We start from the raw sequence: 22,770 nt of genomic DNA on the forward strand, positions 1-22,770 counted from the left end.
TGAGGGACTGGACTCCAGGATATTATTGGTGATGTGAGGGTCTGGACTCCAGGATATTATTGATGAGGTGAGGGACTGGACTCCAGGATATTATTGATGATGTGAGGGACTGGACTCCAGGATATTATTGATGATGTGAGGGACTGGACTCCAGTATATTATTGATGATGTGAGGGACTGGACTCCAGGATATTATTGATGATGTGAGGGACTGGACTCCAGGATATTATTGATGATGTGAGATGAGGAACTGGACTCCAGGATATTATTGATGATGTGAGGGACTGGACTCCAGGATATTATTGATGAGGTGAGGGACTGGACTCCAGGATATTATTGATGATGTGAGGGACTGGACTCCAGGATATTATTGATCATGTGAGGGACTGGACTCCAGGATATTATTGATGATGTGAGGGACTGGACTCCAGGATATTATTGATGATGTGAGGTGAGGGACTGGAATCCAGGATATTATTGATGATGTGAGGGACTGGTCTCCAGGATATTATTGATGATGTGAGGTGAGGGACTGGACTCCAGGATATTATTGATGATGTGAGGGACTTGACTCCAGGATATTATTGATGATGTGAGGTGAGGGACTGGAATCCAGGATATTATTGATGATGTGAGGTGAGGGACTGGACTCCAGGATATTATTGATGATGTGAGGTGAGGGACTGGACTCCAGGATATTATTGATGATGTGAGGGACTGGACTCCAGGATATTATTGATGAGGTGAGGGGCTGGACTCCAGGATATTATTGATGATGTGAGGGACTGGACTCCAGGATATTATTGATGATGTGAGGGACTGGACTCCAGGATATTATTGATGATGTGAGGGACTGGACTCCAGGATATTATTGATGATGTGAGGGACTGGACTCCAGGATATTATTGATGAGGTGAGGTGAGGGACTGGACTCCAGGATATTATTGATGATGTGAGGTTAAGGGACTGGACTCCAGGATATTATTTATGATGTGATGGACTGGACTACAGGATATTATTGATGATGTGAGGGACTGGACTCCAGGATATTATTGATGAGGTGAGGGACTGGACTCCAGGATATTATTGATTATGTGAGGGACTGGACTCCAGGATATTATTGATGATGTGATGTGAGGGACTGGACTCCAGTATATTAGTGATGATGTGAGGGACTGGACTCCAGGATATTATTGATGATGTGAGGGACTTGACTCCAGGATAGTATTGATGATTTGAGGTGAGGGACTGGACTCCAGGATATTATTTATGATGTGATGTGAGGGACTGGACTCCAGGACATTATTGATGATGTGAGGGACTGGACTCCATGATATTATTGATGATTTGAGGTGAGGGACTGGACTCCAGGATATTATTGATGATGTGAGGTGAGGGACTGGACTCTAGGATATTATTGATGATGTGAGGGACTGGACTCCAGGATATTATTGATGAGGTGAGGGACTGGACTCCAGGATATTATTGATGATGTGAGTGACTGGACTCCAGGATATTATTGATGAGGTGATGTGAGGGACTGGACTCCAGTATATTATTGATGATGTGAGGGACTGGACTCCAGGATATTATTGATGATGTGAGGTGAGGGACTGGACTCCAGGATATTATTGATGATGTGAGGTGAGGGACTGGACTCCAGGATATTATTGATGATGTGAGTGACTGGACTCCAGGATATTATTGATGATGTGATGTGAGGGACTGGACTCCAGTATATTATTTATATGTGAGGGACTGGACTCCAGGATATTATTGATGATGTGAGGTGAGGGACTGGAATCCAGGATATTATTGATGATGTGAGGGACTGGACTCCAGGATATTATTGATGAGGTGAGGGGCTGGACTCCAGGATATTTTTGATGATGTGAGGGACTCCAGGATATTATTGATGATGTGAGGGACTGGACTCCAGGATATTATTGATGATGTGAGGGACTGGACTCCAGGATATTATTGATGACGTGAGGGACTGGACTCCAGGATATGTGAGTGGGTGGGGACTGGCCCAGGGTGAGGTGAGGGACTGGACTCCGGCCCAGGATATTATTGATGATGTGAGGTTAAGGGACTGGACTCCAGGATATTATTTATGATGTGATGGACTGGACTACAGGATATTATTGATGATGTGAGGGACTGGACTCCAGGATATTACTGATAATGTGAGGGACTGGACTCCAGGATATTATTGATGATGTGAGGGACTGGACTCCAGGATATTATTGATGATGTGATGTGAGGGACTGGACTCCAGTATTTTATTGATGATGTGAGGGACTGGACTCCAGGATATTATTGATGATGTGAGGGACTGGACTCCAGGATATTATTGATGATTTGAGGTGAGGGACTGGACTCCAGGATATTATTGATGATGTGAGGTGAGGGACTGGACTCTAGGATATTATTGATGATGTGAGGGACTGGACTCCAGGATATTATTGATGATTTGAGGTGAGGGACTGGACTCCAGGATATTATTGATGATGTGAGGTGAGGGACTGGACTCTAGGATATTATTGATGATGTGAGGGACTGGACTCCAGGATATTATTGGTGAGGTGAGGGACTGGACTCCAGGATATTATTGATGATGTGAGTGACTGGACTCCAGGATATTATTGATGAGGTGATGTGAGGGACTGGACTCCAGTATATTATTGATGATGTGAGGGACTGGACTCCAGGATATTATTGATGATGTGAGGTGAGGGACTGGACTCCAGGATATTATTGATGATGTGAGGTGAGGGACTGGACTCCAGGATATTATTGATGATGTGAGTGACTGGACTCCAGGATATTATTGATGATGTGATGTGAGGGACTGGACTCCAGTATATTATTTATGATGTGATGTGAGGGACTGGACTCCAGGATATTATTGATGATGTGAGGGACTGGACTCCAGGATATTATTGATGATGTGAGGGACTGGACTCCAGGATATTATTGATGATGTGAGGTGAGGGACTGGACACCAGGATATTATTGATGATGTGACGTGAGGGACTGGACTCCAGTATATTATTGATGATGTGTGGGACTGGACTCCAGGATATTATTGATGATGTGAGGGACTTGACTCCAGGATATTATTGATGATGTGAGGTGTGGGACTGGACTCCAGGATATTATTGATGATGTGATGGACTGGACTCCAGGATATTATTGATGATGTGATGTGAGGGACTGGACTCTAGGATATTATTGATAAGGTGAGGGACTGGACTCCAGGATATTATTGATGATGTGAGGGACTGGACTCCAGGATATTATTGATGATGTGAGGGACTGGACTCCAGGATATTATTGATGATGTGAGGTGAGGGACTGGACTCCAGGATATTATTGATGATGTGAGGGACTGGACTCCAGGATATTATTGATGATGTGAGGGACTGGACTCCAGTATATTATTGATGATGTGAGGGACTGGACTCCAGGATATTATTGATGAGGTGAGGGACTGGACTCCAGGATATTATTGATGATGTGAGGGACTGGACTCCAGGATATTATTGATGATGTGAGGGACTGGACTCCAGGATATTATTGATGAGTTGAGGGACTGGACTCCAGGATATTATTGATGATGTGAGGGACTGGACTCCAGGATATTATTGATGATGTGAGGTGAGGGACTGGACTACAGGATATTATTGATGTTGTGAGGGACTGGACTCCAGGATATTATTGATGATGTGAGGGACTGGACTCCAGTATATTATTGATGATGTGAGGGACTGGACTCCAGGATATTATTGATGATGTGAGATGAGGGACTGGACTCCAGGATATTATTGATGATGTGAGGTGAGGGACTGGACTCCAGGATATTATTGATGATGTGAGGTGAGGGACTGGACTCCAGGATATTATTTATGATGTGATGTGAGGGACTGGACTCCAGGACATTATTGATGATGTGAGGGACTGGACTCCAGGATATTATTGATGAGGTGAGGGACTGGACTCCAGGATATTATTGATGAGGTGAGGGACTGGACTCCAGGATATTATTGATGAGGTGAGGGACTGGACTCCAGGATATTATTGATGAGGTGAGGGACTGGACTCCAGGATATTATTGATGATGTGAGGTGAGGGACTGGACTCCAGGATATTATTGATGATGTGAGGGACTGGACTCCAGGATATTATTGATGATGTGAGGGACTGGACTCCAGGATATTATTGATGAGGTGAGGTGAGGGACTGGCCTCCAGGATATTATTGATGATGTGAGGGACTGGACTCCAGGATATTATTGATGAGGTGAGGGACTGGACTCCAGGGTTTGTGTAGATGGTGTGTGTGAGGGTGTGTATGTGAGGGTGTGTCAGGGTGTGTGTAAAGGGTTTGTGTAGATAGTGTGTGTGAGGGTGTGTGTGTGAGGGTGTGTGTAAAGGGTTTCTGTAGATGGTGTGTGTGAGGGTGTGTCAGGGTGTGTGTTTAAAGGGTTTGTGTAGATTGTGTGTGTGATGGTGTGTCAGGGTGTGTGTTTAAAGGGTTTGTGTAGATGGTGTGTGTGAGGGTGTGTGTGTGAGGGTGTGTGTGTAAAGGGTTTGTGTAGATGGTGTGTGTGAGGGTGTGTGTGTAGGGGGTGTCAGGGTGTGTGTAAAGTGTTTGTGTAGATGATGTGTGTGAGGGTGTGTGTGTGAGGGTGTGTCAGGGTGTGTGTTTAAATGGTTTGTGTAGATGGTGTGTGTGTGGCTGTGTGTGTGAGGGTGTGTCAGGGTGTGTGTAAAGTGTTTGTGTAGATGATGTGTGTGAGGGTGTGTGTGTGAGGGTGTGTCAGGGTGTGTGTTTAAAGTGTTTGTGTAGATTTTGTGTGTGAGGGTGTGTCAGGGTGTGTGTTTAAAGGGTTTGTGTAGATGGTGTGTGTGAGGCTGTGTGTGTGAGGGTGTGTCAGGGTGTGTGTAAAGTGTTTGTGTAGATGATGTGTGTGAGGGTGTGTGTGTGAGGGTGTGTCAGGGTGTGTGTTTAAAGGGTTTGTGTAGATGGTGTGTGTGAGGGTGTGTCAGGGTGTGTGTGTAAAGGGTTTGTGTAGATGGTGTGTGTGAGGGTGTGTGTGTGAGGGTGTGTGTGTAAAGGCTAGAGGTCCATTTGGGACTAGGTGTTGTAACACCTTAGAAGAGACAGGAGCCATGAACTGAATGGAAGCTGTTTCTCTCTCTCTCTCTCTCTCTCTCCTCTCTCTCTCTCTCTCTCTCTCTCTCTCTCTCTCTCTCTCTTTCTCGCTCTCTGTCTCTCTCTCTCTCTCTCCGCTCTCTCTTTCTCTCTCTCTGTGTCTCTCTCTCTCTCTCTCTCTCTCTCTCTCTCTCTGTCTCTCTCTGTCTCTCTCTCTCTCTCTCCCTCTCTCTCTCTCTCTTTCTCTCTCTCTGTCCTCTCTCTCTCTCTCTCTCTCTCTCTCTGTCTCTCTCTGTCTCTCTCTCTCTCTCTATCTCTCTCTAGTCCTCTCTTTGGTAACTGTAAGGTGTTGGATGGTAAGTGCTACTCTGCCTGTCTTCCTCTCCGTCTGGTAACTGGGCCAGATAATAGCCGTGGTGATGATGGAAGTGAAACTGAAGCTGTTTTCACACCCACAGAACTACACTTCCTGCCTGCATGGCCCTCTCCTCTCCATACAGGCCTGGCTGATCAGTGGTGGGAGAGATAGATGGAGAAAGGAGGAGGGAGATAGAGATAGAGTTGGAGTGGGGAGAAATGGTGGAAAATGAGAGAGTAAGGTGGATGGATAGTGATGGAGGGAGAGAGATGGAAAGACAGAGGTGAGTGCAGGGAGAGATAGAGGGATGGAGAGAGGTGAGTGCAGGGAGGGATAGAGGGATGGAGAGAGGTGAGTGCAGGGAGGGATGGAGAGAGAAGTGAGTGCAGGGAGGGATGGAGAGCGAGAGAGAGGTGAGTGCAGGGAGGGATGGAGGGATGGAGAGAGAGGTGAGTTGCCTTCTTTCATCTGCCTCCAGGTGGAATCTGGGTTACTTTGTTACTCTCTTGCCCCATATCTCTCTCTCTCTCTCTCTCTCTCTCTCTCTCTCTCTCTGCAGATACATATTAATGAGCAGGTTATTAATATCTTCCAGCCTGCGCTGTATGTGTGTGTGGTGCCTGCGTGTAAGTGTTTGTGTGTGAGAGAGTGTGTGGGGTCGGCACAGAAGCACAGTGTGTCAGAGAGGAAGAGGCGAAGCGAGAGGGTTTACGCCACCTAAAATCTGTCCACGTTAAGCAGATCATTAGTTATTTAACACCCACACCAGTGGAAATACACTTCCTTGAGCTGAAAAATGATGGCCAGAGCTTTTACTCATGATGTTGCACAACGATTTAAGTCAACAAGTCATCCTTTTAGTTAAAGTATTATACACTGCTCAAAAAAATAAAGGGAACACTTAAACAACACAATGTAACTCCAAGTCAATCCCACTTCTGTGAAATCAAACTGTCCACTTAGGAAGCAACACTGATTGACAATAAATTTCACATGCTGTTGTGCAAATGGAATAGACAACAGGTGGAAATTATAGGCAATTAGCAAGACACCCCCAATAAAGGAGTGGTTCTGCAGGTGGTGACCACAGACCACTTCTCAGTTCCTATGCTTCCTGGCTGATGTTTTGGTCACTTTTGAATGCTGGCGGTGCTTTCACTCTAGTGGTAGCATGAGACGGAGTCTACAACCCACACAAGTGGCTCAGGTAGTGCAGCTCATCCAGGATGGCACATCAATGCGAGCTGTGGCAAGAAGGTTTGCTGTGTCTGTCAGCGTAGTATCCAGAGCATGGAGGCGCTACCAGGAGACAGGCCAGTACATCAGGAGACGTGGAGGAGGCCGTAGGAGGGCAACAACCCAGCAGCAGGACCGCTACCTCCGCCTTTGTGCAAGGAGGAGCAGGAGAAGCACTGCCAGAGCCCTGCAAAATGACCTCCAGCAGGCCACAAATGTGCATGTGTCTGCTCAAACGGTCAGAAACAGACTCCATGAGGGTGGTATGAGGCCCCGACGTCCACAGGTGGGGGTTGTGCTTACAGCCCAACACCGTGCAGGACGTTTGGCATTTTCCAGAGAACACCAAGATTGGCAAATTCGCCACTGGCGCCCTGTGCTCTTCACAGATGAAAGCAGGTTCACACTGAGCATGTGACAGACGTGACAGAGTCTGGAGACGCCGTGGAGAACATTCTGCTGCCTGCAACATCCTCCAGCATGACCGGTTTGGCGGTGGGTCAGTCATGGTGTGGGGTGGCATTTCTTTGGGGGGCCGCACAGCCCTCCATGTGCTCGCCAGAGGTAGCCTGACTGCCATTAGGTACCGAGATGAGATCCTCAGACCCCTTGTGAGACCATATGCTGGTGCGGTTGGCCCTGGGTTCCTCCTAATGCAAGACAATGCTAGACCTCATGTGGCTGGAGTGTGTCAGCAGTTCCTGCAAGAGGAAGGTATTGATGCTATGGACTGGCCCGCCCGTTCCCCAGACCTGAATCCAATTGAGCACATCTGGGACATCATGTCTCGCTCCATCCACCAACGCCACGTTGCACCACAGACTGTCCAGGAGTTGGCGGATGCTTTAGTCCAGGTCTGGGAGGAGATCCCTCAGGAGACCATCCGCCACCTCATCAGGAGCATGCCCAGGCGTTGTAGGGAGGTCATACAGGCACGTGGAGGCCACACACACTACTGAGCCTCATTTTGACTTGTTTTAAGGACATTACATCAAAGTTGGATCAGCCTGTAGTGTGGTTTTCCACTTTAATTTTGAGTGTGACTCCAAATCCAGACCTCCATGGGTTGATAAATTGGATTTCCATTGATTATTTTTTGGTGATTTTATTGTCAGCACATTCAACTATGTAAAGAAAAAAAGATTATTTCATTCATTCAGATCTATGATGTGTTGTTTAAGTGTTCCCTTTATTTTTTTGAGCAGTATATATTTGGGCTTGAAGTTACAAATCTGAACTACGCACTTTGTGTAAATCCGTGTAAATGCTGTATCATTTCCTATGATATGACATTTTCAGTCTTATCTTTTCCTATGATATGACATATGACATTTTCAGTCATATCATTTCGTTTCAGGGCTGTGTTTTTAATATAGTTTTTCTACCCACCAGCATGGCATTGTTTATGAATCAGAAACAGTTGTAAAGTCTTCTTCGTGACTAAGATGAGACGAATAGCCTCGTGTCCACTTGGCCACCTGAGCTGAGTGGATACCAGGGGGTGCAAACTATTTTTACCAGAATCATTTGGATCTATATATATATTTATACAGTACATTCGGAAGGTATTCATACCCCTGGAATTTTTCCATATTTTATTGTGACAGCCTTATTTTAAAATGGATTAAATCGTTTTTCACTCCCCAATCTACAAAAAATACCCCATAATGACAAAGTAAAAACAGGTTTTTAGATTTAAAAAAAAAATGTATTAAAAATAAAAAACTGAAATATCACATTTACATAAGTATTCAGACACTTTACTCAGTACTTTGTTGAAGCACCTTTGGCAGCGATTACAGCCTAAAGTCTTCTTGGGTATGACGCTACAAGCTTGGCACATCTGTATTTGGGGAGTTTCTCCCATTCTTCTCTGCAGATCCTCTCAAGCTCTGTCAGGTTGGATGGGGAGCGTCGCTGCACAGCTATTTTCAGGTCTCTTCAGAGATGTTCGATCGGTTTCAAGTCCGGGCTCTGGCTGGGTCCCTCAAGGACATTCAGAGACTTGTCCCAAAGCCACTCCTGCATTGTCTTGGCTGTGTGCTTAGGGGCGTTGTCCTGTTGGAAGGTGATCATTCGCCCCAGTCTGAGGTCCTGAGTGCTCTGGAGCAGGTTTTCATCAAGGATCTCTCTGTACTTTGCTCCGTTCATCTTTCCCTGTATCCTTACTAGTCTACCAGTCCCTGCCGCTGAAAAACATCCCCACAGCATGATGCTGCCACCACCATGCTTCACTGTAGGGATGGTGCCAGGTTTCCTCCTGACGTGACGCTTGGCATTCAGGCCAAAGAGTTCAATCTTGGTTTCATCAGACCAGTGAATCTTGTTTCTCATGGCCTGTGAGTCTTTAGATGCCTTTTGGCAAACCCCAAGCAGGCTGTCATGTGCCTTTTACTGAGGAGTGGCTTCCGTCTGGCCACTCTACCATAAAGGCCTGATTGGTAGAGTGCTGCAGAGATGGTTGTTCTTCTGGAAGGTTCTCCCATCTCCACAGAGGAACAGAGATGGTTGTCCTTCTGGAAGGTTCTCCCATCTCCACAGAGGAACAGAGATGGTTGTCCTTCTGGAAGGTTCTTGGTCACCTCTCTGACTAAGGTCCTTCTCCCCGATTGCTCAGTTTGTCCGAGCGGCCAGCTCTAGGAAGAGTCTCATGGAATATTCAAAAAAGTGTTTCAAATAATGAGATGTATCCACCAATCCACAGAGAGGAATAGACGGGAGCTTGACCGCCCACCGTTCTGCTTTGTGGACAACGAATCCCAATGTTAGGGGCGGAGACACAAGTATCTCGTCATTATACACTACTTTTATCTCTCCTCTTCCTCACTGCTGCCCACATCTCTCTCCTCTTCCTCCCTGCGGCCCACATCTCTCTCCTCTTCCTCCCTGCGGCCCACATCTCTCTCCTCTTCCTCCCTGCGGCCCACATCTCTCTCCTCTTCCTCCCTGCGGCCCACATCTCTCTCCTCTTCCTCCCTGCGGCCCCCATCTCTATCCTTTTCCTCCCTGCGGCCCACATCTCTCTCCTCTTCCTCCCTGCGGCCCACATCTCTCTCCTCTTCCTCCCTGTGGCCCACATCTCTCTCCTCTTCCTCCCTGCGGCTCACATCTCTCTCCTCTTCCTCCCTGCGGCCCACATCTCTCTCCTCTTCCTCCCTGTGGCCCACATCTCTCTCCTCTTCCTCCCTGCGGCTCACATCTCTCTCCTCTTCCTCCCTGCGGCCCACATCTCTCTCCTCTTCCTCCCTGCGGCCCACATCTCTCTCCTCTTCCTCCCTGTGGCCCACATCTCTCTCTTTCTCTTACTGTTATATCTCCTCTTCCTCCCTGTGGCCCACATCTCTCTCCTCTTCCTCCCTGTGGCCCACATCTCTCTCCTCTTCCTCCCTGCGGCCCACATCTCTCTCTTTCTCTTACTGTTATATCTCCTCTTCCTCCCTGTGGCCCACATCTCTCTCCTCTTCCTCCCTGTGGCCCACATCTCTCTCTTTCTCTTACTGTTATATCTCCTCTTCCTCCCTGTGGCCCACATATCTCTCCTCTTCCTCCCTGTGGCCCACATCTCTCTCCTCTTCCTCCCTGTGGCCCAGATCTCTCTCCTCTTCCTCCCTGCGGCCCACATCTCTCTCCTCTTCCTCCCTGTGGCCCACATCTCTCTCTTTCTCTTTCTGTCATCTCTCATATCTCTCCTCTTCCTCCCTGTGGCCCACATCTCTCTCTTTCTCTTACTGTTATATCTCCTCTTCCTCCCTGCGGCCCACATCTCTCTCCTCTTCCTCCCTGCGGCCCACATCTCTCTCTTTCTCTTTCTGTCATCTCTCATATCTCTCCTCTTCCTCCCTGTGGCTCATACCAATTAAATGTAAAGGGTTTTATTAGCCTGGGAAACATATGTTTACATTGCCAAAGCCACTGAAATAGATTTAAAAAATCGAAGTAAAAATTCTCTCTCTTCCTTTTACTGTCATCTCTGATATCTCTGATACCTCTCCTCTGTCTCTCTGGACCTGTCTCACTGGACCTGTCTCTCCTCTGTCTCTCTGGACCTGTCTCACTGGACCTGTCTCTCCTCTGTCTCTCTGGACCTGTCTCTCCTCTGTCTCTCTGGACCTGTCTCTCTGGACCTGTCTCTCCTCTGTCTCTCTGGACCTGTCTCTCCTCTGTCTCTCTGGACCTGTTTCTCTGGACCTGTCTCTCCTCTGTCTCTCTGGACCTGTCTCTCCTCTGTCTCTCTGGACCTATCTCTCCTCTGTCTCTCTGGACCTGTCTCTCTGGACCTGTCTCTCTGGACCTATCTCTCTGGACCTGTCTCTCCTCTGTCTCTGTCTCTCTGGACCTGTCTCTCTGTCTCTCTGGACCTGTCTCTCTGGACCTGTCTCTCCTCTGTCTCTCTGGACCTGTCTCTCCGGACCTGTCTCTCCTCTGTCTCTCTGGACCTGTCTCTCTGGACCTATCTCTCTGGACCTATCTCTCTGGACCTGTCTCTCCTCTGTCTCTGTCTCTCTGGACCTGTCTCTCTGTCTCTCTGGACCTGTCTCTCTGGACCTGTCTCTCCTCTGTCTCTCTGGACCTGTCTCTCCGGACCTGTCTCTCCTCTGTCTCTCTGGACCTGTCTCTCTGGACCTATCTCTCTGGACCTGTCTCTCTGGACCTGTCTCTCTGTCTCTCTGGACCTGTCTCTCTGGACCTATCTCTCTGGACCTGTCTCTCTGGACCTGTCTCTCTGTCTCTCTGGACCTGTCTCTCTGGACCTGTCTCTCTGGACCTGTCTCTCTGTCTCTCTGGACCTGTCTCTCTGGACCTATCTCTCTGGACCTGTCTCTCTGGACCTGTCTCTCTGTCTCTCTGGACCTGTCTCTCTGGACCTATCTCTCTGGACCTATCTCTCTGGACCTGTCTCTCTGGACCTGTCTCTCTGTCTCTCTGGACCTGTCTCTCTGGACCTATCTCTCTGGACCTGTCTCTCTGGACCTGTCTCTCTGTCTCTCTGGACCTGTCTCTCTGGACCTGTCTCTCTGTCTCTCTGGACCTGTCTCTCTGGACCTGTCTCTCTGGACCTGTCTCTCTGGACCTGTCTCTCTGTCTCTCTGGACCTGTCTCTCTGGACCTATCTCTCTGGACCTATCTCTCTGGACCTGTCTCTCTGGACCTGTCTCTCTGGACCTGTCTCTACACTCTTAGAATAAAAGGTGCTATATAGACCCTAAAAGGGTTCTTTGGCTGTCCCCATAGGAGAACCTTTTGAAGAACACTTTTTGATTCCAGGTAGAACCCTTTTGGGTTCCATCTAGAACTTTTTCCCCATAGGGTTCTGCATGGAACAAAGAAAGGGTTCTCCAGCCAAAGGAACCTTATTGGAACCATTTTTTCTAGGAGTGTAGTCCGGCTGTGGGGTCCATTTTGTCTGAAACCACTAAAGAAACTATAGCTCTGGGCCCATGATTACAAAGCGTCTCAGAATAGAGTGCTGATTTAGGATCTGTGTTTTGTCTTTTAAATCATAATGAATAAGAGTGTGGACCTGGACCTAGATCAGTTCCTATACTCTGAGATGCTTTGTCCACTCTGACCCTCTCACTGTAAAGGATTCCCATCAGGCCTAGTGAGTTAGGAGCCTCTTTTCATTTGGGTCTGCTGTGTTCTGTTTCCTCTACAGGCTAGACAACAGGACATATTGCTACCGCAGCACAGCAGAGCACAGCACAGCATCCGCTCAGTAGCTGTTACAAACCTAGCACAGCAGATCCATGTCTGTTTGTGTTGGTTCCCATGCAGTGAGACATTGATTGGCCTGTCATAATAAAACCATGTGACTAATCTCTCATTTATGATGGGGATCAATGGAGAGGCAGCCCAGGGACCAGCCTCAATCCATGATACATGATCCAGCCCAGGGACCAGCCTCAATCCATGATACATTATCCAGCCCAGGGACCAGCCTCAATCCATGATACATGATACAGCCCAGGGACCAGCCTCAATCCATGATACATGATACAGCCCAGGGACCAGCCTCAATCCATGATACAATCCATGATACATGATACAGTAGGGGGAGACAGGGGGAGACAGGGGGAGACCTACAGTAGGGAGAGACAGGGGGAGACCTACAGTAGGGGGAGACAGGGGAGACCTACAGTAGGGGGAGACAGGGGGAGACCTACAGTAGGGGGAGACAGGGGAGACCTACAGTAGGGGGAGACAGGGGGAGACAGGGGGAGACCTACAGTAGGGGGAGACAGGGGGAGACCTACAGTAGGGGGAGACGGGGAGACCTACAGTAGGGGGAGACAGGGTGAGACAGGGGAGACCTACAGTAGGGGGAGACAGGGTGAGACAGGGGGAGACCTACAGTAGGGGAGACAGGGTGAGACAGGGGGAGACCTACAGTAGGGGGAGACAGGGTGAGACAGGGGGAGACCTACAGTAGGGGGAGACAGCGGAGACCTACAGTAGGGGGAGACAGGGTGAGACAGGGGGAGACCTACAGTAGGGGGAGACAGGGGAGACCTACAGTACTCAGTTATACAACTGAATGTCTTCAACTGAAATGAGTCTTCCTCATTTAACCCTCTGAATCAGAGGGGGGGGGGGGGGGGGGGGGGGGCTGCCTTAATCGACATCCATGTCTTCGGCACCCCGGGGAACAGTGGGTTAACTGCCTTATTCAGCGGCAGAACGACAGATTTTTACCTTGTCAGCTTGGGGATTCGATCCAGCAACCTTTCGGTTACTGGCCCAACGCTCTAACCACTTTATATTCCCAAAGCATGTTTAGGTATTTTTATTCTTCCTCATTGCAAGACTAGGTCAGCCTCCCAAAGGGGCTCTGTAATCCCTATATAGTACACTCTTTTGGACCAGAAGTAGTGGACTACATAGGAAATAGGGTGCCATTTGGGAGGCAGCTTAGGGTACTGGAGATGAGATGAGCAGGTATGTACTGTATATTATCAAATGAATGAATCAATATGATAAAACACATCTGCTATACAGCTGCCTTCCTGTTGGGGTATGGGGAAATGATATATACATTCTATCAATTATACATACATTATATGAATTATACATACATTATATATAAATAATATGAATTATAAATACATTATATATACATTATATGAATTATACATACATTATATATAAATAATATGAATTATAAATACATTATATATACATTATATGAATTATACATACATTATATATAAATAATATGAATTATAAATACATTATATATACATTATATGAATTATACATACATTATATATAAATAATATGAATTATACATACATTATATATAAATAATAGGAATTATACATACATTATATATACATTATATGAATTATACATACATTATATATAAATAATAGGAATTATACATACATTATATATAAATAATATGAATTATACATCCATGATACATACATTATATGAACGATACATACATGATACAGAGTGTGAGTATCCAGTATCTGAGCAGATTTACATGTATCCTATACGAGGAGAGAGGTGAGGGGAACAAAGCTCTGTTATTATAATGACTTGCATTACATTCCTGCTACACCATAAAGACAGGATAGGGAATATGGAAGACTGGTACAATGATGGATGCAACACTTCAGTCTTTTTGTCACACAGACAGTGTCTCCGAGTCACTTGTATCTGTCTAGGGGTCACAGGGTAGAGAGATATCTGTCTAGGGGTCACAGGGTAGAGAGATATCTGTCTAGGGGTCACAGAGTAGAGAGATATCTGTTTAGGGGTCACAGAGTAGAGAGATATCTGTCTAGGGGTCACAGAGTAGAGAGATATCTGTCTAGGTGTCACAGGGTAGAGAGATATCTGTCTAGGGGTCACAGGGTAGAGAGATATCTGTTTAGGGGTCACAGAGTAGAGAGATATCTGTCTAGGGGTCACAGAGTAGAGAGATATCTGTCTAGGGGTCACAGGGTAGAGAGATATCTGTCTAGGGGTCACAGAGTAGAGAGATATCTGTCTAGGGGTCACAGGGTAGAGAGATATCTGTCTAGGTGTCACAGGGTAGAGAGATATCTGTCTAGGGGTCACAGGGTAGAGAGATATCTGTTTAGGGGTCACAGAGTAGAGAGATATCTGTCTAGGGGTCACAGGGTAGAGAGATATCTGTCTAGGGGTCACAGGGTAGAGAGATATATTTTTACCTGGCAGGCACACGCTAGGCAGATCCCTAGAGCAGATGTGTGTTAACCCAGTTAGCATATGGATGTGTGTGTGAGTGTGTTAACCCAGTTAGCATATGGATGTGTGTCTGAGTGTGTTAACCCAGTTAGCATATGGATGTGTGTGTGAGTGTGTTAACCCAGTTAGCATATGGATGTGTGTCTGAGTGTGTTAACCCAGTTAGCATGTGGATGTGTGTCTGAGTGTGTTAACCCAGTTAGCATATGGATGTGTGTGTGAGTGTGTTAACCCAGTTAGCATATGGATGTGTGTCTGAGTGTGTTAACCCAGTTAGCATATGGATGTGTGTCTGAGTGTGTTAACCCAGTTAGCATATGGATGTGTGTCTGAGTGTGTTAACCCAGTTAGCATGTGGATGTGTGTCTGAGTGTGTTAACCCAGTTAGCATATGGATGTGTGTGTGAGTGTGTTAACCCAGTTAGCATATGGATGTGTGTCTGAGTGTGTTAACCCAGTTAGCATATGGATGTGTGTCTGAGTGTGTTAACCCAGTTAGCATATGGATGTGTGTGTGAGTGTGTTAACCCAGTTAGCATATGGATGTGTGTCTGAGTGTGTTAACCCAGTTAGCATATGGATGTGTGTGTGAGTGTGTTAACCCAGTTAGCATATGGATGTGTGTCTGAGTGTGTTAACCCAGTTAGCATATGGGTGTGTGTCTGTGTGTTAACCCAGTTAGCATATGGATGTGTGTCTGAGTGTGTTAACCCAGTTAGCATATGGATGTGTGTCTGAGTGTGTTAATCCAGTTAGCATATGGATGTGTGTCTGAGTGTTAACCCAGTTAGCATATGGGTGTGTGTGTGTGTCAGGCATGTTTCTGTGTATAGAACAGGGCCAGCGGAGGGAGAGGAGGAGAGGAGAAGAGCAAGGGAGAAGAAGTGAGGAGAGGAGAGGAGAGGAGAGGAGAGGAGAGGAGAGGAGAGGAGAGGAGAGGAGAGGAGAGGAGAGGAGAGGAGAGGAGAGGAGAGGAGAGGAGAGGAGAGGAGAGGAGAGGGAGGAGAGGAGAGGAGAGGAGAGGAGAGGAGAGGAGGAGCGGATGAGGAGCGGGTAGAGACATGCTTAGAGAGAGAGAGAGAGAGAGAGAGAGAGAGAGAGAGAGAGAGAGAGAGAGAGAGAGAGGAGAGAGAGAGGTGTAAAGTGAGATGGAGTGAGAAGGGAAGAGGCGTGAAGAGTTGACTGAGTGGAGAGTTGACTGAGTGGAGAGTTGACTGAGTGGCAGCTCATATGGGCGGGGGAGAGAGGGGAAGGAGGGATGAGGGGGGAGGTTATGAAATGAGGTCAGTTAGAGAGGGATGAGAGGAGGGGGAGAGAGGGAGTCTCCACAGGGATTGGTCAGTGTCAGTTCAAGGAGCGAGTGAGTTACTGCCCTTGTGAGTGTGTATGTGAGTGTGTATGTCTGTGTGTAGTCTGTGCTTGTGTGTGTGTGTGTGTGTGTGTGTGTGTGTGTGTGTGTGTGTGTGTGTGTGTGTGTGTGTGTGTGTGTGTGTGTGTGTGTGTGTGTGTGTGTGTGTGTGTGTGTTTGTATATTTCTGTGTGTGTGTGTGTGTGTGTGTGTGTGTGTGTGTGTGTGTGTGTGTGTGTGTGTGTGTGTGTGTGTGTGTGTGTGTGTGTGTGTGTGTGTGTGTGTGTGTGTGTGTGTGTGTCTATCAGTTACACATACATGTCAGTACATACACACAACAAGTAGGTCACATGTGGGACAGGCGTTGTGCCGTGAGATGTTGCTTCATTCGTTTTCTGAAACCAGGTTTTCTGTAAATCCTAACAGTGCTGAACCACATTGAATTGATCTGATCATTGTGTGATTTATGAGGTTATCTGACTGTCACTGACAATGAAGCTGTAGGGCTGACAGCACCTCAAGGTGACAAGGTGGAGTGATTCATCAATTACTCATTCAATTCACTAATAAATTATTCAATTACTCATTCAATTCACTTATCAATGAATCAATTACTCATTCAATTCACTTATCAATGAATCAATTACTCATTCAATTCACTCATCAATTATTCAATTACTCATTCAATTAACTTATCAATGAATCAATTACTCATTCAATTCACTCATCAATTCATCAATTACTCATTCAATTCACTCATCAATTCATCAATTACTCATTCAATTCACTCATCAATTCATCAATTACTCATTCAATTCACTCATCAATTCCTCATTCATTTCACCCATCAGTTCATCAATTACTCATCCAATTCACTCATCAATTCATTAATTACTCATTCAATTCATAAATTACTCATTCAATTCTAAACATCATAGAGTGTTGATATGAATCTGTCTCGGACCCGTGTTGGGGCTTCTGTCGGGAAGAGGATGTGCCCTAGAATTGCAATGATGGCTGTGTCTCAATCCAAAATGGCAGTTTCTCCTTTAGTATTAATGCTGACAAGGTAAAAATATGTCGTTCTGCCCCTGAACAAGGCAGTTAACCCACTGTTCCCCGGGCACCGATGATGTAGATGTTGATTAAGGAACCCCCCCCCCCCCCCCCTCACCTCTCTGATTCAGAGAGTTGGGTTAAATGAGGAAGACACATTTTAGTTGAATACATTCAGTTATACAACTGACTAGGTATCCCCCTTTCCCTTTCCCTAATAGCTATGTCTCAAACCAAAATGACGACTTTAACTTCCTGCCTTTAAATGCTGCCTCAAAGCTAGCATCCTTGTGGATTGAGATGGAGGCTGGGTCCCAAATGGCACCATATTCTCTACACAGTGCACTACTTTTCACCAGAGCCCTATGAGCTCTATGGGCTCTGGTCAAAAGTAGTGCACCCTAATTCCTATTGGCCCTGGTCAAAAGTAGTGCACTACATAGGGAATAGGGTGTCATTTTGCAAGAGCTCACAGCAAATGGGGAGGCAGGTAGCCTAGTGGTTAGAGTGTTGGACAAGTAACCGAAAGGTTGCAAGATTGAATCCCCGAGCTGACAAGATAACAATCTGTCGTTCTGCCCCTGAACAAGGCAGTTAACCCAGTGTTCCCCGGTAGACCGTCATTGTAAATAAGAATTTGTTCTTAACTGATTTGCCTCGTTAAATAAAGGAGAAAAAAATGTCTTTCTAGTCATGTAATGGATGATGTCACTAGAGTACAGTTCTATTCATCTTAGTCCATAGGGTGACTTAGAGCGGGATCCATCGGAGGAAGCCATACATCCATTTTTTGATTGAGTGTCACATTTTATTACCTCACAGTCCACAACGTTGGGTACATTCCCTGTTCTTGAGCTGTTGGATTACGATCATTTGATTGGCTCCTGTTGGCATTCTGTGTCTTTGTATTGGAGGAGCACCTGGAACAAGGAGGTGAAGTTAGCTATGGAGGAAACCGTGGCAACAATAACCAAAACTAGTTTCTATATATATAGAGAGAGAGAGAGAGAGAGAGGGAGAGAGCGAGAGAGCGAGAGAAAGAGAGAGAGAGAGAGGGAGAGAGCGAGAGAGCGAGAGAGCGAGGGAGAGGGAGAGGGAGAGAGAGAGAGAGCGAGGGAGAGGGAGAGGGAGAGGGAGAGGGAGAGAGAGAGAGAGAGAGAGAGGGAGAGAGCGAGAGAGCGAGAGAGCGAGGTAGAGGGAGAGGGAGAGAGAGAGACAGAGACTGCATGCAGAATTCTGCAAAAACAACATAAAAACACCAAATAATGTATGCAGAGCAGAATTAGGCCGATACCCGCTAATTATCAAAATCCAGAAAAGAGATGTTAAATTCTACAACCACCTAAAAGGAAGCGATTCCCAAACCTTCCATAACAAAGCCATCACCTACAGAGATATGAACCTGGAGAAGAGTCCCCTAAGCAAGCTGGTCCTGGGGCTCTGTTCACAAACGCAAACAGACAGCAGCACAATTAGACCCAACCAAATCATGAGAAAACAAAAAGATAATTACTTGACACTTTGGAAAGAATGAACAAAAAAACAGAGCAAACTAGAATGCTATTTGTCCCTAAACAGAGAGTACACAGTGGCAGAATACCTGACCACTGTGACTGACCCAAACTTAAGGAAAGCTTTGACTATTTACAGACTCTGTGAGCATAGCCTTGCTATTGAGAAAGGCCACCGTAGGCAGACCTGGCTCTCAAGAGAAGACAGGCTATGTGCACACTGCCCACAAAATGAGGTGGAAACTGAGCTGCACTTCCTAACCTCCTGCCAAATGTATGATTTGTGACCTGGTGCCACAAGAAAAGGTCAACCAGTGAAGAACAAACACCATTGTAAATACAACCCATATTTATGTTTATTTATTTTCCCTTTTGTACTTTAACCATTTGTACATCGTTACAACACTGTTTATATACATAGTACATATGTAATGTCTTTATTATTTTGGAACTTCTATGAGTGTAATATTTACTGTTCATTTTTATTGTTTATTTCACTTGTGTATATTATCTACCTCACTTGCTTTGGTAATGTTAACATATGTTTCCCATTCCAATAAAGCCCTTAAATTGAATTGAGAGAGAGAGTAACGGTCGTCGTATATAGTGAACCAAGGCGCAGCGGGTTGAGTGCTCATTTTTACTTTTATTAGAACACTAAAACAAACAAAAGAAGAAAACGAAGGAACAGTAATGCAGGCTAACCACAGCAGTGCAACAACAACTTCCCACAAATCCCATGACAAAAACTCCCCTCTTAAATTAGACCTTCAATTAGAAGCAATGAAGAGTAGCTGCTTCCAATTGAAGGTCAACCCCATCAACTAAACATAGAAATAGAAAGACTAGACTAGAACATAGAAATATACTAACAGAACATTAACCAAAACCCGGAACACTCTAAACAAACACCCCTCTACATAAACACATATCCCAACAAACCCCGAACCACATAAAACAAACACCCCCTGCCACGTCCTGACCAACCTACAATAACAAATAACACCTTTACTGGTCAGAACATGACAGAGAGAGAGAGAGAGAGAGAGAGAGAGAGAGAGAGAGAGAGAGAGAGAGAGAGAGAGAGAGAGAGAGAGAGAAAAAACATGTAAACATGGAATGTAGAAAAGTAATTTGGAGGTTTTGTAGACCGGAACAGACATTTTGCATAGCTAATTATTAGTAGGCGGTGTTCAGAATGGATTTTATGTCCCAAATGGCAGCCTATTTAATATATAGTGCACTGCTTTTGACCAGGGTCCATAGAGCTGTGTAAAGGGATTTGGGTGCCATTTAGGACAAAGCCCAAGTCATGTATCACTATAAGAAACAGATTCATTTTGACTGTTTGTCTTTAGGCGCTGTAAGGAACACTTAACTGCAGTTAAATATAGAACTGCCGTTGGATGACAACTGAGCCACTCACAATCACCAACAGGCTTTAAACCATCTCACTCTCATCTTAATCAGTAAAGTAATGAGTTGATGAATGACTGATTCAATTCATAGTTGATTTCAGCAAGGATTTACTCACTGCTGGAATAACTCCTCAGCCCTTCATCCCTTTATCCTCATCCCTCCATCCCTCTATCCTCTCCTCCATCCCTCTATCCTCTCCTCCTCATCCCTTCATCCCTCTATCCTCTCCTCCTCATCCCTCTATCCTCTCCTCCTCATCCCATCATCCCTCTATCCTCTCCTCCTCATCCCTCTATCCTGTCCTCCTCATCCCTCCATCCCTCTATCCTCTCCTCCTCATCCCTCTATCCTCTCCTCCTCATCCCTCTATCCTCCCCTCCTCATCCCTCTATCCTCTCCTCCTCATCCCATCATCCCTCTATCCTCTCCTCCTCATCCCTCTATCCTGTCCTCCTCATCCCTCCATCCCTCTATCCTCTCCTCCTCATCCCTCTATCCTGTCCTCCATCCCTCTATCCTCTCCTCCTCATTCCTTTATCCTGTCCTCCTCATCCCTTCATCCCTCTATCCTCTCCTCCTCATCCCTCTATCCTGTCCTCCATCCCTCTATCCTCTCCTCCTCATCCCTCTATCCTGTCCTCCATCCCTCTATCCTCTCCTCCTCATCCCTCCATCCCTCTATCCTCTCCTCCTCATCCCTCTATCCTCTCCTCCATCCCTCTTTCCTCTCCTCTCCTCCATCACAAAATAAGTGATATTTTCCGCCTTTCTGGTTTCTGAGGATAATGAAGTGATATTAATTGAATATAGTGACAGATCGGCTGTGAGTTTTAACCTTTAAAGAAACCACAGTCTGAGTCTCTCTGACTGTCATCCTCTGACATACACACACACCACACACAAACACACACACACACACGCACACACACACACACACCACACACAAACACACACACACACACACACACCACACACACACACACACACACACACACACACACACACACACACACACACACACACACACCCTGGCTCGCTGCTCAGATGAATCCATCTGCTGTCTTATTCAATGGTTTGAATGTTATTAGAGAGAATGACTTCAGCGGAGATTAAGAGCCTCTGTTTGTGTGTGTGTGTGTGTGTGTGTGTGTGTGTGTGTGTGTGTGTGTGTGTGTGTGTGTGTGTGTGTGTGTGTTGTCTTAGTCTTTATTAGTACAGACACTAACCAGGTTTCCATCCAGGTTTTATGCGGGTAAAGTACATGTTAGATAAAAAACATCACGACAGGCCTGATGAAAACAGCAAATTTATCGGCAAACTTTCCAAATGTCAAAACAAAACAAAATACGCTAGACAAAGTGGGATGTTTTTGTGACAGTAATATTAATTATGCAAGAAATGGCAGTAGAAACTCCTTTATGGGTAAATATTGCTATAATAACCATGATATGGAAGTAAACCTGGAGGAACATGATGACATGGTGTCTGGTCGTCCCACTAAGACTCAGGAAACCATGCACTTTATTAGGCTACACATGAAATAAGTTCTGATCAACTTCACAGGGAGGTGGAAGTGCAGGGAGGAACTTGATGCTCCTTTCCAATAAATATAGAGGCTCATTCTGGTGACATGATGATCGATACTTGGCTGCAGTTTGACAAATAAAAATAATCTAGCTCTTTTGTCCATAATAATGTCATCATGTAGGCTGTACCCTGTGGCGCAGCGGTCTAAGACACTGCATTTCAGTGCAAGAGGCGTGCACTACAGTCCCTGGTTTGAATCCAGGCCAGAATCACATCTGTCCGTGATTGGGAGTCCCATAGGGCGGTGCACCATTGGCCCAGCATCGTCCGAGTTTGGCCGAGGGTAGGCTGTCATTGAAAATAAGAATTTGTTCTTAACTGACTTGCCCAGTTAAATAAAGGTTGAATAAAACAAACCCACCCTATATGTTAGTGACAGAACCATGAATAGAGTTGAAAATGCGATGGGAACCCATTTAGTTGAACCACATTAGTTATTATGATGTGCACTATGTCATCACACACAGACTCTTATCACAACGACTCAACTGGATGGAGGATGGGAGGATTCTATTTAGGAGGATTCTACAATATTGACGTGAAAATCTGTCGACAACTGGATGGAAATCTTGCGGCTCTGCTTTATCCCTCTTTTAACTCTGTCCTCAGATCAGTGTTAGGCTGGGTTTAGACATGGAGTACTGTGCAGAGAGATTAGGTATGGATGGTCTTAGAACAATGTTAATACATGATTAGTAGGGATCTTTTACAGTATTATTGGAGTATGACATGTACAGTACTTTGTTTCTGGTTGTAATCTAGCTGACTTGGGGTAGGGTAAATCTTTCTGTATGTCTCTCACACACACTCACTCTCTAGCTCATCTCTCTCTCTCTCTCTCTCTCTCTCTCTCTCTTCTTCCTTCTCTCTCTTCTTCT

General features: G+C 45.9%; 1 protein-coding gene across 1 annotated transcript in view; it reads left to right on the plus strand.

Moving 5' to 3' along the window:
• The window catches only part of LOC145861432 (voltage-dependent L-type calcium channel subunit alpha-1C), a 171,804-nt gene that overhangs the window by 134,254 nt on the left and 14,780 nt on the right, over positions 1-22,770 (plus strand). The gene's annotated exons all lie outside the window — the stretch shown is intronic.

This window comes from Salmo salar, chromosome 17, assembly GCF_965601325.2.
Source record: "Salmo salar chromosome 17, fSalSal1, whole genome shotgun sequence".
Lineage (NCBI taxonomy): Eukaryota > Metazoa > Chordata > Actinopteri > Salmoniformes > Salmonidae > Salmo > Salmo salar.